Here is an 18,400-nt window from a genome sequence, read left to right on the forward strand (position 1 = left end):
CATTATGGAGTTACCTTCTTCGGATTGACCATTTGTTTATCGATGAAAGGATGAAGAAAATTTCAACATGGTATCCATGTTTTCAAACAACCCCTTCCTAAACAAAATGATCATTCTAGGATCTTGATCATTGATGATCAACGCTGGTCTGCCATGATACTTAAACACACGCGGCATATACAATCGTGCCATATGATCAACCTTTATTTTCTTCCTCACCGAAATGAAATGGGCTTGCTTACTAAATTTGCAAATGATAGTTTATATCCCATCATTCCCTATAGATACCCTAGGAAAATTAAAAGAAAAATTCATTGCAATGCTCTACTAAGGCCTATCAAGTATAGCCAAGGGCTGCAATAAACCCAGCATCTTTTGTCTATCATACTTAATCTTTTGACATACAATGTGTCCTGACAAATTTCTCAACATCGTGCCTCAAAGCAGGCCAATAGAAAAAGTGTTCCACTACCTTAACTATAGCATCTATATCTCTATGTTCTACAAAAAGGAGAGCATGACTCTCGGTCATCACCTTAGGTCTCAACTACTTTGCCATGCATAGTTGTTCATGTATCATCAAAAAACTAGGTCTAAGCACATAGTGCTCATGCCTTTGGCCACTACAAAGCTAATCATTACACATTGGCACAAAGCACATCAAAAAACTAGCTCTAAGCACGTAGTGCTCATACCTATGTCCACTGCTAAGCTAATCATACAGGCTGGCAAAATCCAAATTAGTAGCATACTAATCTTTCATGATATCCAATTTAGTATTGGTACACAATTCAATTAATAAACAAGATTGACAGCCGATATCTAAGGCTTATGAGATAGTGTATCATCCACTCAATTCTTTTTTTTCATCTATATGCACAATTTGAAAGTGAAATGTAGAGAGAAAGTTCGTCCATCTCATACACTTCTCTGACAACTTAGTCTGAGTCAAAAAAAAACGTAATGTCCAGTGATCTCTCTGCATTATAAAGTCAAGCCCTAAAAGATAGTGCTTCCATGTCAAAAGTGCATGAATTACAACTAATAGTTCATTCTCATAGACCTGCAAATTCTCTCTGCAACATGAAAAACACAACTCTCATATGCCACCACTTGGCTGCCTTGCATTAAAGTGGACACAATTTTGTTTCCACATGCATGACGCTAAACAAATGACTTTCTTAGATCAAATATCAGAAGCACAAGATTTGAAATCTACTTTTCCTTTAACTTGTCAAAGGCTGAAATTTCCACTAATGTCCACTTAAAATGGAAATGGCACACCCTTCTTCTACAAAGCATGTAGTGGAGATGTAATTTCAATAAAGTTATACACATACTTCCTATAATAGGAACATAAACCAATGCTCTTCTATGTGGTTGAAATATATGATCCTTCATCCTATTAAATGTGGTAGAAGCATTCATAAGCCCAAATGGCATGACAAGAAACTTATACAATCCAAAAGATAACTTGAAAGCTGTCTTCGGTACATCCTTTGGCCTAATATGAATCTAATGATATCCACTTTTCAAATCAATATAGTTGAATATTGCTATCTCTACAATCCATCCAAAATATCATCAATCCATCGGATCAGAAACTGATTCTTTATCGTGATTATTCAAAGTACGATAATCAATGCAAGTGCACCCTGAACCATCCTTTTTTGCACCAAAAGAATCAAGAAGCAAAAAGGAGATGAGCTAGGCTGAATCATCTCTTTTTCTAAAAGTTCATTTACTTGGCTCGTTATCTCCTTCTATTGGGCTGCACTTACCCTATATGGTGGCTTATTCGTAAGCTTACTACCATAGATTATATCTATGGCATGTTCTTCAAGCCTTTCAAGTGGTAGCTACCTTGAAAGAGACTGTGAAAAGCAAGCAGCTATATTTTTAGAAATGGCATATGATCTTTATCCAGTTTAGCCACATTCCCACATTAACATTATAATCTTTATCTTTAACAAAAACCAAATATGTTGAAAGACGATTTTAAATTATTTTGAAATAGCAAAAGCTGATACAACTAGGACTAATTCCCCTTCAAGCTTTACATCAAGGTTATGGGTTTTGCCCTCATGTACAAGAGTAATTATTTTGTCATGGGAGTCAATAACTGCATACACTCTATGACAGCAAGGCATACCAAGCAATATATCACACCCCAATTTTGTGTTGGCTAGATGGCCTCTTAGAATTCTCTAAAATTCCTGAATTTCAGCTCTTGGATTCCAATTCCCAGGCCCTAAAAATTGAGCATACTTCCCGAGGTGGCTGTCAAACCCTAAATTTTGCTGCAAATTAGGGTTTACAACAAAAAGTCTCCAAACTTTCCACCTTCAATTGCTCAAATTGCTAAGATTAGCTAAGGGAACTTGAGAAATGGCTGGAAAATGAGAGACAATTTATAATTTTGTTGCCAAAATCTATCAGATAACCAGCCAAGGGTCCAGTATACTCTTGTTAGCTCTATAGGGGTGCAAACTGCAGTCATCAGCCCTTGAACAGCAGGTGCTAGGTTGCCAAATGCTGTCACCCACAGAAAATTGATATTCTGTTGCATGGAACTGCCCCAAACCGGCAGTCACCAACAGCCAAAACCTCTCCCCCAACAAATCACAACTACAAAAACCATTTTCCCCCTCTGATCCAGCCCCAATTCAGCCTTCCCACCTTTTCATGGGAAGTTTTGCCAAGTGACAGCCTTTCTTATCCATTTTCCAACAATTTCCAAATTCAATTAATTTTCAAAATATTAAATTTAATTATTAATTATTTCCCACAAACTTAATTAGACCAGCCAACAATTAAATTGGCTAAGCCAATTTGTCACCCAAGCATACTAGATCATTTATTAGCCCCTAAATTGGCAATAATTAATTAATTAATGCCTAGTTTCTAATGTGACAATTCATATTAATGGTTAATAAAGTGATCTAGGCCAATATGTGACACCAAGTACCACCTACTACCTATCAAGTACAACTTAATACAACTTTTGCCTTTGGCACCGACTAACTTCTTAGGATCCTTAGCCTATCATTGTGAAATAACTAACTTGCATGACCTTGCACATCACATGTGCACTTCACATTTGCGCATTTGATTGACAATTGATCAATTGCTAAGCAAAGCATCAAAATTTCATGTCCCTATGACATCCGTGATTGTAGAGGAAGAACCATATGAAGGCTTTCCAACCACATGAGACACCCATAACTAATTCTAACCGGAGACATAGTAAATTGTAATACTACAACTTAGCTATGAAATGGCATTGCCAAGTTTTGGGCTTTGCTCAATGCAAGCTGGCAATTGCTGTTCCAGATTGTCACCCTATAAAGCTCCCAATGATCTCCCAAAAACTCTTTAACATGATGCAAAGAGCTCAAAAAGACACTCACAATGGAGTACCTCCAACCCAAACACAATGCACCAACAACTCTCTATGACAAAGATGGTATCCTGACTCTTACTGGATATGGAAACCTAAGCTGATAGAAAGCTAATTGAAATCTCCCAACTAATGCATTCTATCTTTGACTTACCTCAACAAAGAATCTTGCAAGTACCTCTCTAGGCCAACAATGTCTCACCGCAATCAAAGACAATACTTTAATGTTTCCAAACACTATCTAGGAAACCTCTAGCAAGCATGTATTCCTACACCTATGTTGGCCAACTGCTCAAGGCAAGAATACTCTGATAAAGTAGACACATGAGAAGAGAGACCCCGGCCTAGGCTGCTAGCTGTCCTTGGTGTCGACTCCATAATAACATTATAAAGCTTCATTTTCACAATCGCATTAACATCTTGTAATTCTATACGCAATAATCATGATGCACCTCTAGCATTCACCCACAATCAACTCATCTAGGCTTAAATTCTCCATGCCCAAAAGGCATGTGCAAATCCGACCAAAATAAAGTCAATTAGAAACATTGTCACAAATGGAAGTTACTTGCACTCTTAGTTGGTACATCCGGACTTTGAGATGTAGTCATGCCATAGATTTGTAGGGTATACCTACTTTACCGTCTCTCTCAAGATTTTTACAAAGATTTTCTACCAACTCCACATGAGATAGACAAGACTGAGGGTTAATTTTCATGTCTTCCCTTCCAAATCAACAACCTCTTTTATATAATAAATCTATTGATAAATCCCCTTACAACACAGTATCCAAAGGGAAAGCACAAAAGTAACACAATAAAAACAAAGTATATTACAAGGCATGGAAAATAACCAATTAGAAGGTTTATAGTACCAAACACATATCTAGCTAACAATGAAAGAAAGTGTCAAAATCCTAGGTCCTAAGAAAAGCATATTTTCTCCTTCTAGTCTTTAAATCTCCCTACATCCTCTCCCATATCCGATGGAGCGTCTACAAAATCATTGTAAATCCTGAAGAGTATCTCTGCAATGTATATATTGAATAAATACATAGCTTGATTGCATCTAACAGTCCAAATATACCAAGCCATGATGCTAGCTATCAAATCCCATTTGTGATAAAACATAAGTCTGCTCTAGTTGTAAAAACTTGTAAATGTCTCAAAGAACATAGCATGCTCTACAATTATAATGTTCAATCAATATTCAAACTTGGAATTTATGGAATAAAATAAATGCTTAAAGCCAAATACAACAATTATCCATAAGTTACAGCCATGGATACATAAAAGAAATGGAGACAAGTTGACGGTTGAAGATAGGCAATCCTCCCCCCAAAGAAATGTATTTTTAATCAACCCAAGTCCCTTGGGGATAAGATTAGTTACAATCAACATGAGAGTGAGGAGAAGTGTTTCTCACTCTCACAAGATCATGCAAAGGATAAACATGCACACATGCATCACCTGCATAAACTAACTATCTAATAAAACAATTGATTTCTTTACAAGCTAAGAATAGAAATATGAAAAAATTGACCTTTCTTATTTTTTATCAAAAGAGCATCAATATGACTTCCTTGATCTTGAAATGGAATATGGATTCAAAAAGGAGATATTGCAATGAATTTGTCTTTTGTCCTATGAAAAACATGTCATGAAGTGTGATAAGTAGTAGGACACTTAAAAACTTGTGTAACAAGTGTCTTAACACTTGTCTCTTTTCTATGGCCTTCCTTTTTGGATTGAGAATTGCCAAGAATAAAAACAACCAAATTTTGTTAGCACTATCAAACCACAAACTTACTATTTTTAGAATATCATTTCTATTTTTCAGAATTAGAAATTTTGGGCCAATTCGATGTTTTGTGAGCACACTCTCTCTTTTTCAAAAGAATCTTGAGAAAAATGTAGCATATATTTGATTACCTAGAATGAGCAACAACTTCCGGTGACATTTCTTTGTTGTTCTGCAAAATGGGAAAAAACATTGAGCAAGTGAATAGTTTTTCCATTGAAATAGAGTGAAAGAACTACAAATCTCTAATGCCATATCAGATTTTGAAACACGCTGAAAAAAAATCAGTGTCCAAATATGACCTATGATTCTATGAATATGCAAGCATAAGCATGTCTAACATCTAGGGCATTGTTTTCATTAAGATAGCTTGATGCATGTTGTACGACAAAAACTTTATCAGGTTTGTTCACAATAACCAGTAGATCCATGTGTGATTTTCTTGGGCTGCAAGCAGGCTTTAGCAGTCTAATTATCAAGAGTCAACTTAAAATGAGCAAAGGCTTTTTTAAAATCTTAGATATGAAGGTACCACAAACCCAGTGAAAGCATTTCAAAACAAGATGACAACAAAGTCAGCAGGCAGTTAGGTCATCAGAAGCTCACAACACGTTATAAATGTTTCCTTTCCACATCTACCGCAAGCACTAGATTAACTTGCTCTATTGCCAATAATGCTTAGTCATTAGATAATGAACGGCCATTCTTTCCATACAATGCTTTAGCATAACATTTGTGATGCCATTGATAGAGCTAGCTAGCCTTGGCTGTCCTTTATAATGTCATCTATCATCCAAGGATTGAAGAAGCAAGGAATGCACCAAGGCTAATCTCTCTTTTTCTTTTTCATAAAAGGTATTCGTATTAATTACAAAAAAAGTACAAGATTACAATATACAAGATGGTTGTAGGCCATTGTGTGTAAAACCAGAGACATCGCAGTGCAAATACAAAGGAAGCAGAGTGACTAAAGGGGGGCCAAAGAAACTACCGTATGCCAAGAAAGCAAATCCTGTCTAGGGAGAATATCAATCAACTCAATCAAGTCTAGCTGCCAATGAGGAAGCCCTTTCAAGTGGACTATATGGCTCTCCACACCTGATGAAGTATCAGTTCATAGCCAAATAGGTCGTCCTATTGGTTGAATAAGGAGTGATAGCGATGGTGAATTCATCTCCCACAAGTTTTCTGAGTTTCTACAACAGCATGGCATCTCTCGCTAACTCACTTCTACCAACTCCCCCTCTCAGAATGGATTCGTCGAGCATCGAAGCCAAATAGTCATGGAAATGGCACGCTCTATGCTCTTCGCAGCAAAGCTCCCTGAGTGCCTTTGGGCTGAGGCTACTAACACTATGGTGTACATTCTCAACCGGTACCCAATTGTGGCTTTTCCTCAAAAGACCCCGTACGAGGCATTCTTTGGTTCTCGACCTGTCATATTCCACTTCAGAGATGCACATACCTATAGGTCAGTTGTAGGGAAGCTTCTTTGGTTAATTCATACTAGGCCAAACTTAGCTTACTCAGTCAACATTCTCGATCGGTATTCACAACACCTAGGATGTCACATTGAATTGCATGTCTTCGTGTATTGCATTATTTACAGTGTACTTATTCTTATGGCCTCACTTATGGTTCTGGTTTATGTTTGCAAGGGTACACTGATTCTGATTGGAAAGGAGATCCCGACACCTGGCGTTCCCATGGTGACTACCTTTTCACCTTGGGCACAGCTCCCATTTCTTAGTCCATCCGTAAGCGAGAGACCGTGGTGGCTTCCACAGCCAAGACTGGGTATAGGACTCTCTTCAATCGCACTACCGAGGAGATCTACCTGAGGAGCTTACTAGTGGCGCTTCACTTTCCTTGTGACTCTCCCACCGTTGTCTAGTGTGACAATCAGAGTGCCATTGCCCTTGTGGACAATCCAATCATCACACCACAAACATGGCATGTGAGAGTCCACTTTCACTTTTCTAGAGACCAGGTTGAGCTAGCCACTATTCACCTAAAGTTTATACCTTCATCAAACAATTTTGCAAACATTTTGACCAAAGCGGTCAACTGGCCGGTTCTTCAGTATCTTTTACCCAGGATCGGCTTGGATATACCGGTACTTCTCTACTTCTTCAGATTGACAGGGAGAAGGTGCTTCCCTCTTGCTTTTCCTTCCAATTTGAGAGGAGGCGGCTATTTCTCTTGATAGCGACAGTGATGATGCTTACAATTTTTAGACATTCATTCATTCATTTATTATTTTATATTGTACTTATGGACATTTGTAACTTCATCCACACTGTCAGGATGACATGACTATAAAAGGGCACTTCAATAAGTAAACAATTCTCCTGCGAGGGCACTATCCAGGTGGCAACATTGCATTGCACTTTGTGTGAGCATTACATCTTGCATCTCCATTTGCATTACCCCATGCGTTGGCATTCTGTTCATGTAAACATGCATCTATATGCATTTATCCCTTTTCGGTCTTTGGAGTAGTCGACTCTAGATCCACCACATTCGTAGCATTGCACATGGTAACTCTCCAAGGCAGTTCTCCCTAGCTTGCTTGCTTGCTTTGCTCATCTTGCTTATTTCACATCTTTGCTATATTTATGTCACCCACACCTTAGTTATTTTCCTTTTTCACCGATGCCTAGTAATGGTAGGGATAGCATGCTTGTTTTGTGAAGGTCTTGGGCCTGACTCTCTCTTAATACTCTCCCATTTGGGACACAGATACTCAATAGGACAAAAACTGATTTGAAACCCTCACTTAATGTTAAATTTATCATAACTACAACACCCTCCAAAAAAAACAAACAAACAAACAAAAAGTCCATAGTTGATTCCATCTGCCTTTGCAAGACTTCGTAGGCCATTGGGCAACCGATGTGCACCCTTTATCTAATGCCCTGGCCTCTTTGGGGTAATCACTTGGGCTTCCTTGGTAAGATAAACATCGCCTCTGTAGTCTTAGCAGGCCACTGGGCAACCAACACACACCCTTTGTCCGATGCTCTGGCTGCGTTGGGGTGAGACGTCTTGGGATAAAATATTAAAATATATATATTTTTTAAGGGTTTGGCTGGCCTACTTCTCATGGCACCGTTGTTGGGCTTGAGAGGGGGTGTTGAGCTAAAAATTGCATTACCTTCACTTAAACAGTCCCAAAACATGCTTAATTAAGGAAGAAACCTTGTTTATTGAAAAATAAATGTGTTTCTAGAGAGTATTTATATCCCATAAGCACAAACCCACTTGGGAGGGCCCAAACTTTCTATAAATATGTTGCCCTCCATTCACCCTTAATCTCATTTTTGCAGATTTCAAGTATTTCTACTTCTTGCCCACACCCCCAACACGGAGAATATCATGGTCCAAGCTAGCCATTGCTGTCTACAACAGTCTAGCGCCTATTTCCAACCTACCACACACTATTGTGAGCTGATTTTAGCATGTTGACTGCTGCTGCTGGTTTTTCTTGCATTTTTAGTGTTTTCTAGAGCCAGTATTTTTAGTCTTTCTCTATCCTCACTTGCGTTTTTAGTCTTTCTCTCTCCTCACCTACGTTTTAGATCTTTCTCTCTCTTGCATTGCTGTCTACATCAAATCCAACCTTCCTTGGCTACATTTGCTAGTGTTCAACATCCAGAGGCTATCTTGCTCCAATTTGAGATCTGTTCAGAGTATGACACTCCCTCCAGCTCATTACCCTTGCCCTAATCTTTGAGATACAGGAGTTCAAGATACTGTATTCATTCACTACATAGTGTGTTTGCTGTATGATCATTGTACATTCAATAATCATATCGCTTTATTCATTCTCTGTGTTCACTGTCTTTGAGTTACATTAATCCTAATTGTATTCTTCTATCAATCTATACTTTGTCGTACGGTGTTATTTGTGTTTCTATGTTAGAGTATTTCTTCACAAGCTGCCCCCAAATCCTACCCCCGACTACAGCACCGCCACCTCGTCCAGCAACCCACCACAAGTCCGCCACCCTGCAAGTTGCCCGTCTATGCCACTGGCAGACCTAGTCCGGACCTGCTCCTTGTGCCACCACCACGACCACTAGCCTGTGTCACCTGTAAACCTGCCCTCTGGTCCTCCAGCCCCGCCTACACTACCTGGCATCACCGCCACCAACAACTCCACCATTCAGGTCAACTTGAACATTGACCCGATTCTCGTCTTAGGTGACAGGTATACTTTTTTACTTTTTTATTTGTGAAATTCAACCTACAGCAAGGGGTTTTTGCTAGAGAGGTGCATTTCTGCTCCAAGAAGTGCTTTTGAGCGCACATTGCAGAAATTTCTTGGAATTTGGATCAAGAAATTTGGGGTTTTTGGATGTTTGGCAAACATTGGCACATATACGGAAGATTCAGTCTGAAATTGACTGAAATTGTGCATTTTGGATAGATAAATTTTGGGGCTTTTGTATTTTTTGTGCTATTGAGCACTACTTGTGCATATTGGGCAGCATGCTATTCGCTGAAATCTGTGGGAATTTCAGCACATTGGACAGTTATGATCAAGTGTGACACAGTTTTGGTAATTATAACTTGGTGTATGCTGTAATTTCTGGAAATTTGCAGATATCCTGGTTGTTCCACCAGCTTTGATTCTTACTCTCATGTTTTTTGAAACAATGACATTTATCATGGCCAATCAAGGACAGAGTGATGTATTCACTTATGTATCCAAAAAGGATAGATTGGACAGCAATAACTATTCTCTGTGGTCCTTCTTGATAAAGAATGTGCTCATTGCTAAAAACCTTTGGGAGTATCTTAGTGGTGAAGAAGTCCCTCTTGGAGTTGTGGCTCTTGCCACTCCTCCCCAAGGATGTGGTCAAAGGCCAACTCCAACTCAGCCACTTCCCAAAGAATAGCTGCACAAAAGGCTGGGACACTCAAGATGCCGAGCATTGTCATTGATTGCATTGGCAGTTCAGCGGTCCATAATCCCACATATTCAATTTGCTACTTCTCCACAGGCATGTGCTTTATAGGTACCAGAGGCTTCTTGGTCTCCTTCACAACGGGATGAACCTATCATCATTCCTCAATGCTATCAATGGCTCATGCAGGATTCATGGATTACTCAATTCCATAAGACACCTCTTGGCCCACCTAGGTCAACTAAGCTTTAGGCCCGGCAGGATAGTTCACTTTGCATGAACTATGCCCTTATGCAGCAAATTCTTCAGGACCATGGGCCGACTACAGTTGATGAGGCTCTTGTGCAGGATGTTTGGCACAATGCTATGCAAGCTAAGCTCAACTATTCATTGGTGAAAAAGTCAAAGATGTATGATGCATTTTTTACTTTTATTGCACCTATGGAAAATCAATCTAGCTATCGGATTAAGACTTTCCATTCGTACCAAGGGGGGTAATGCATGTCTTCTTTGTTGAATAATTTTTTGAAGAAAAAAGGCATTGTCAACCAGTATACTACTACATATACTCCACAGCAAAATGGGGTTGCAGAAGGGAAGAATCTGTCACTCATGGAGACGGCCAAATGTATGCTGAAAGCTAAAAATCTGCCATATGGTTTTTGGAAGGAAGCAATTATGTGTGCTTGTCACATTTTGAACAAGTGCCCTACCAAGACATTGAAAAAAGTCATGCCTTTTGAGGCTTGGAACAGCCATAAACCTTCAATTGGCCACTTTCGTACTTTTGGGTGTCTTGCATAGTGCTCATATTCCCAAAGTATTGAGAAAGAATTTGGACAACAAGGCTGTCAAGTGCATATTTGTGGGGTACAATAGTGAGAGCAAAGGGTACAAGCTGTATGATCCTGTTTCCAAGAAAGTCCTTGTCAGTAGGTATGTGCTTTTGATGAAAAACCAGAATTATCTCTTGCTGGTTTTGACATATATCAGGCTGCAAATGATATGTTTGAAGGGCTACTGCCTATTTCTTTTGGTGATATAACTAGAGCTTCATTAAATAAACAAACAATTGCTCCATTAAGCAATGCAGAAATTCAGCCTATGGCTGATCTGAATATTCAGCAAGATACTGAATTTGAGTTTCATCAAGAGCATGTACATAATCAAGAGGCTAAGCAAATGCCTAGATGGTACTGTCAGACTTAGATAGTCATTCGGATGCTCCTATTGCTGGTTGTACTAGAAGACAAGCACGTTTGCATGATCATGCTAGTACAATGAAGTTTGTTATGGCAACACACACACTTGATGATGAGGAGCCTGATTGTTTTGAGGATGCACAATAGAGTGTGCATTGGATGGCAGCAATGCAAGCTGAATTTGATTCTATCATAAAGAATCAAACATGGGATTTAGTAACATTGCCTATTGGAAAGAAAGCCATTGATACTAAATGGGTCTATAAGCTGAAAAGAAAAGCAGATGCATCCATTGATAAGTACAAAGCCACGCTTGTGGCAAAAGACTATGCGCAAAAGAAGGGCATTGATTATGAGGAGACATTTACTCTTACATCCCATATGACTACCATTATCTATATGGTTGCTTTGGCTGCCCATTATGGTTGGCTTGATATTAAAACCGCATTTTTACATGGGGAACTTCAAGAAGAAATCTATGTACAGCAACCCATTGGTTTTGCAATTGAAGGATCCAAACACTTGGTATGCAAGCTGAAAAGGGCTTTTTATGGTTTAAAGCAAGTTCTATGAGCTTGGTATGCAAAAATTGATGCCTTTTTACTCAGTCAAGGACTCATTAACAGCCCATCAAAGTCTACTATTTACGTATGCAAAGAGGGGGAATCCTTGCTGGTCATTTGTCTTTATGTAGATGATCTTCTGCTCACAGGGACACATGCTGATCAGATTCCAGCATTCAAGAAAAATTTGCAAAAAACTTTTGAAATGTCAAATTTGGGGCCTTTGCATTACTATTTAGGCATTCAGTTTATTCATGATGCTAGAGGCATTGGATTGTCATAGTCCAAATATATTGGTAAAGTCCTTGAGAGATTTGGCTTTCAGGATCAGGATTGCAAGCCAATTAGGACACCGATGGAGACTGGACTGCTACTTTGCATGATAACAATTTGACATTCATACATATGCTCCAGTAGTTGGCTGTCTCATTTATTTATGCAACAAAAGACTAGATATTCGGTTTGCAATTTCAGCCCTAAGCTGATATATGCACAACCCATGCATGTCACATTGGCAAGCTCTGAAGCGTGTTTTTTGTTACTTGCAAGGTACTAGGACTCTTGGATTGCTTTATGCCAAGGAGGGACTGCTGCAATTAATGCTTATAGTGATTCAAATTGGGCTGGTGATTTTGATTCACCTCATTCTATAAGTGGAAACTGTTTCTTTCTTGGCTCACCTTGCATTTCTTGGCTTAGCAAGAAACAATCCACTATTGCCATATCATCTTGTGAAGTAGTAGAATACAAGGCAGCTATCACTATTACACTTGAATATGTATGGCTGAGACATTTACTGGCTGATCTTGATATATCTATCATGGAGCCTACTCCTTTGTTTACTGACAGTCAGAGTGCCATTGCAGTGACATGGAACCCAGTGTTTCACACACACATGAAACACATAGAGATCCACTATCACTTTGTCATAGAGAGGCTACATGCAAGGGATATCCACCTTGTCTATTGTCCTACCAACAACAATGTGGCAAACATCTTCACCAAAGCTCTTCCTCGCACCAAATTTAAAACATTTCGCAATGCTTTAAATTTGATCTCCTTTGGTGGATGATCCTTGTATACTGTTCACTTTTCACTTCAGGGGCGTTTGTTGGGTTTCACTCATGCCTACACTCACAGAGGAGTGTCAGTGATCCGCAATAGGACACTAGGACAACTTTTACTCTCCATACAAAAGATTTTTTTCCCTAATTACATTATTCTCTATTTTATGTCTTTATGTTACACAATTCAGTCGCTTACAATACTTTATACCTTTCAGATGTGAATACACCTTAAGGTACTTATTCAACCCTAAGGTCTAAGGGTTGTACTTTGTACGTTGTACTTTCACTTATATACTAAGAAATTGCATCGTGTGTTGTCCTGTCTTTACTCTCACTCTCTCTCTCTCTATTGTTCACTTGAGAGCTACCATCTCCACTCTCATAAACAACAACAACAATTCAAGCTTGTGCAGCACTAACTGTCCAAAAATTGTCCCCCTCGTCCCACCCCATATGCGTGATTCTCTATGTGCCTATTGGAAATGCAAGCAATACACCCTCATTGTGGAGGCAAGACCCCCTCCCCCCCCCCCCCTCTTTTTTTTTTCGTAAAAGGTAATTGTATTAATTACAAAGAAGGTACAAGTTCTCTCTCTCTCTCTCTTTTTTCGTAAAAGGTAATTGTATTAATTACGAAAAAATACAAGATTACTTGATTACAAGATACATGATGACACTAAGCCATCATGTGAAGAGGTTCTCTCTCTCTCTCTCTCTCTCTCTCTCTCTCTCTCTCTCTCTCTCTCTCTCTCTCTCTCTCTGTGTGAGTACAAGAGACACGAGGGCCCTAGGCCAACGTGTGGAAAATCCCCGTACTAATGCACTAAAAAGGTTACACCAATCATGGCAACGACCCAGAGGCAATTGCCATATGCCAGGGATGCAAATCCTCCCGAGGGAGCAAGTCGGAGTGTCGGATGAGATCTAGCTGCCAATGCAAGAGCCCTTTAAGCCTGGCAATATGTCTCGGTACATTAGAGGCCGAATCAAAGAGAAAAGCATTGCGCGTGGTCCAAATGTGCCAGCATCCCCAGTATCTGAAAAAGTGAAATAAGATCTTCATATGTAACTGTGGCGGTGTGGGATACTTCAGGCGCACAAAAACCCAGTCAAAAGGAGTTAGTGAGGACCCCACCACTACGCGCCAAATTTGCGACAAGAGTGACCAGATATTCTTGGCGAGCGGGCAAGAAAGAAAACGATGTCGGGCCGATTCCGCCGTAGTGGTACAGAAGAAACAATTGCCATTCGAGATTCGACGCTTTGAAAAGGGCCGAGGCAATAGGAAGACCACCAATCATTACCCGCCAAAGAAAGACCTTGCATTTGAAAGGTGCCTTATTCAGCCAGCCCTCCATCAGCGTTGCCTGCCACCATGACAGCGATTTCCGCAGTCCCCAAACAATATTAGCTTTCACACCCAGCCATTGGTGATCTTGAATGAGAAGATGATACACATGATTAGTAGAGGCCTTTTCCAAACTCAACCGGCCTGCAAGGTCCCAGTCCTGCCAAGGGCGATCCACAGCCAGGGCAAGAAAGGGTTGCCTACCCTGAAGCTCCGACGAAAGCTTTCCCCATAAATCACGGTATCCGCGTGGGATCTTGAAAAGTCTCCTAGCAGTCCGAAACGATGCAAGGACATTGCGAGTGGCAAGGGTAGCATCCGCAACCGAAGTCACACCTAAATGGGCCATGCGGTTAAATCTCGGTCTGAGATGATGTTTATCTTCCCATGAAAGTAATCTCGATACTGCCAATAATTCCAGCTGAAAGGAGTTAGTCTGCAAGCGGTCCCCTACTGGGTGCCAATCGGCCTTTTGGAACACCACTTTCCAAGAGCCGACCAAGTGCAGTAACAAAGAGGAAGAGGGACTGGAAAATCGATAGTCAACATTAAGAACATGCCACCAGGAGGCCCGAAGCCGTGTGTTACCATGGCGGAGCCCGTTGTCCTCAAGAAAATAACGGGCTATGATGGTCCACGGGTGATGATCCACACACATGGCACGAAAAAGGGACCAACGAAGAGCCAGCATATGAGTTTCTGCATCCAAAATAGCTCCACCACCCATGCGCTTAGGGGTACATGTATGTGACCATGAAATCCACGAAATGTCTGCCTGCAGTGAATCCTTCTTCCATAGCATGAAACGAATGGGATGAGTGAGAGCCTTCAAAGTAGTAGGCGTCCATGGCAACAATGGCAGGAAATACGTTAGCATTGGTAGCATAATTGTCTAAGCCACTTTGAGGCGGACATGGAATGGCCACGCTTGCAACTTCCAATACATAAACTTTGCCGCCAGTTTTTGTGAAATCCACTCCAGCAGGTCCTTTGGCCGTACATCCACCCCCAATGGGTATCCAAGATGCCTGACAATGGAGCCACGGGAAACCACCTGGCCTTGCCAGCCTAATGACTGTAAATCAGGCTCCGTGCAACTGAGAATGGCTGACTTAAAGGCATTGATGCGAAGACCAGATGCCTGACCAAAGAGCATCCAAACATCTAATGCCTTTCGAATGTTGTCCCTGTCTCCCTGCAAAATCATAAAGGTGTCATCAGCCAAAGATTGGCTAATGAAGTGCTGCCCCAAAGACCCTGCCAGCTGAGCAGAAGCCGCCATGGAGGATAACATTGAAAGGACCGGGTGATTCGCCAGGGCAAAGAAGAGAGGACTCAAAGGGCAACCCTGTCTGACCGAGCATGCAAGGACAAATGGCTCTGTAACCCCACCATTGAGCATAACTCTGGAGGAAGCCGCAGCACTAATGGTGTAGATCAATCGGGACATCCGGGTACCAAAGCCCATAGCAGACATGAGATCTGCAATGAAAGACCAGTCCACATAGTCAAACGCCTTTTCCAAGTCCAATTGAATCAATACCACTTCCTGACTGGAGTGCCGCGCATAGTCAATAGCCATTTGCACATTTAAGATATTATGCAGAATGTTGCGGCCCTTAATGAAACCATATTGGAGAGGATGCACAATAACTGGAAGGTGCTTGTGAAGCCGATTCGCCAGCACTTTGGAGAAGATTTTATACATCGAGCCCATCAAAGAAATTGGTCTCCAGTGTTGCACCTTTGACGGCGAAGGGACCTTTGGAATCAGTTTGATAAGGCCTTCTTTCCATGAGGAAGGCATGACCCCTATTTCCCAAACCTGCTAAAACATGACCACCAATGGCTTCACCAACTGCGTGGCCGAGTTCTGAAAGAATTCATTAGTGAGACCATCCCAGCCAGGACTTTTATCCTTAGGCAGGTGCAACAAAACATCCATAACCTCCTCCTCGCAAATATCCGCCTCCAAAGTGGCTTGCATATCAAATGGAACCTGCTGGCAGACCAAATGATAGAAGACCGAGCGGGCATGCGTAACGTGGCTAGAAGGTGAGGGAGAAGAACCAAGAAGTTCCATAAAATAATTTCTGCACATATTGACAATGGTCTGCGGATCAGTGACCATGCGACCTTCCGAATCCTGGAGTCTAGTCATATTTTCGCGAGCCGAAGACGCATGCAAGGCGCGAAAGAACTTATGAGACTGGCAGGCACTATCTTGCAATGTGTCAGTCAAGTTATGAAGCTTGGCCTGCTGATAAGATTTCAACTGAAACACTTGAATAAGATGGGCCAAACGCCTCTCCAGTGACAGCAGAAAATCATCATCTGGGGAATCCAGGAGCAAGGAACGGACCAAAGCCAGTAAGTCCCCTGCTGCATGTCGACGTCGGCGTCAAAGAGAGGCATGATGGATCCCATACTGCCGAGCAACCCGCTGCACATTAGAGAGCAGCCGTGCAAATGAAGGCAAGCCCTCAGAGGCGAAGTCCAATAAGAACCTCTCAATCAATTGTTGCATATAGCCTTGAAAAATTGAATGCTTCAAATAAGAGGAGTTGAAACGTAAAGGGAGCCTATCCAGCAACTGCATAAAAGGTGCAATAGATTGTGCCCGCATCTCAAGCTGGAGGGGGAAATGGTCCGACAACGCATATTGCTGCAAGACCTTCATTTCCAGCATCTCGGGAAGAAAATCATCCCCCTGCATGATATACATTCTGTCCAACCGCGACCAAGTAGTTGCATATTGTGCGGAATGAAAAGTAAACCCTGAAAAAGAAGGGTGAAGCCACGACCAAAGATCTTGCTTAAGTACGTGCAAAGCAAAGGAATTCCACACCCGGCTTTCCGGCGTATCCATTACCGAATGCCCTGACGTGGACTGAGAAGAGTCAACACACATATTGAAATCTCCCATCAAAAACCCCCTTCGGCCAAGTGACATGGAGCCCTACAAAGTGGACCAAAGATCCCGTCGGGATGCGGGATCATTCGGAGCATAGAGGCCCAGCAACCATAAAATCTCTCCTTCAAATAAGACTTCAATTACCAGAAAGCGGCCCTGCACATCATTTTTAACAAGAACAGGCTGGTATTTCTCATGGACAATCATTAGCACGCCCGAATAGTGCGTAGCATGTGTCCCTGCATAAAACAGACGGAATCCATGACAATCCAGAACTTTTCCTGCTTCACCGTGACTTTTGTGCTCAACTGCACACAATACATCCCACTGGTTCTCATGCAAGACAGTCCACATGGCATGTTGCTTATGGCGAGAGCAAATGCCTCGCACATTCCACGTGGCTATCTTCATATATCTTCAAAAAAGGAAGTCAGGAACGAGGCGCCTGTTGCCTCGATTTCACCTTTTCCGCGAGAGCATCCAGGACACCCTCATCCAGAAAATCAACCAATACTGCAAACGAATTCTGGCGACCTGCTTTAGAGGTAGAAGGAAAATCCACTGCCTTGGGAGTGGGGCGGGGATAATGCCGATCCCAGGGTGTAATCACATTACCTTTTGTGTCAAACGCCAGCTTAGCAGGTGGGCCCTTGGGGCCGTCTGTATAGACTTTCCTTGGAGACTGATTACGGGGGGCAGACGGGGCCGTAGTACGCGCAGCCTGCTGTGAAGTGACCATTTCTTTCCTGCGCGTATACGTGCGCATGGAATCCTGGGAAGCATTAGGCCCAGGAGCCGCCAGGCCTGCATCCAACTTTTTACCTTTTTTTTTACATGCCTCAATCCAGTCAGTGCTACAGGAATCCAAACCCAGGACCTGTTGTTTGCCTTTATCCATGACATTAGGTGACTGAAGGGCCTCCTGTGTCGAGGCATCAAGCACCATGTCATCCTTGGGCAGCACAACCTGCGCATCCTCCGAAGACGGTTGCCTTTCAGGGCATTCGGCCATGAAATGCCCCAATTTACCACATGAAAAGCAGTGTCCCGCAAAGTTGCCCCATTTCAAGCAAAAATGCAAAGGATGCATGCCTGAACAATTGAGGCGAAGCCACGCAGGCCTTTTCCTGGCCGTGTCCCATAACATGCATAAACGGTTTCGGTTCATAGCCCTGAGGCTTGGGGGAACCAGC

General features: G+C 41.6%; 1 protein-coding gene across 1 annotated transcript in view; it reads right to left on the minus strand.

The window, feature by feature from the left end:
• The window catches only part of LOC148020974 (uncharacterized), a 251,506-nt gene extending 246,136 nt beyond the window's left edge, over positions 1–5,370 (minus strand). The window contains exon 1 of the mRNA XM_087699486.1: positions 5,332–5,370. The gene's annotated coding sequence lies outside the window, so the exon portion shown is untranslated. The remainder of the gene's footprint in view (positions 1–5,331) is intronic.
• Between the last annotated feature and the right edge of the window lie 13,030 nt (positions 5,371–18,400).

This window comes from Lygodium microphyllum, chromosome 18 (genome assembly GCF_053477565.2).
Source record: "Lygodium microphyllum isolate KBCC chromosome 18, Lygodium_microphyllum_v1.1.10, whole genome shotgun sequence".
Taxonomy (NCBI): Eukaryota; Viridiplantae; Streptophyta; class Polypodiopsida; order Schizaeales; family Lygodiaceae; genus Lygodium; species Lygodium microphyllum.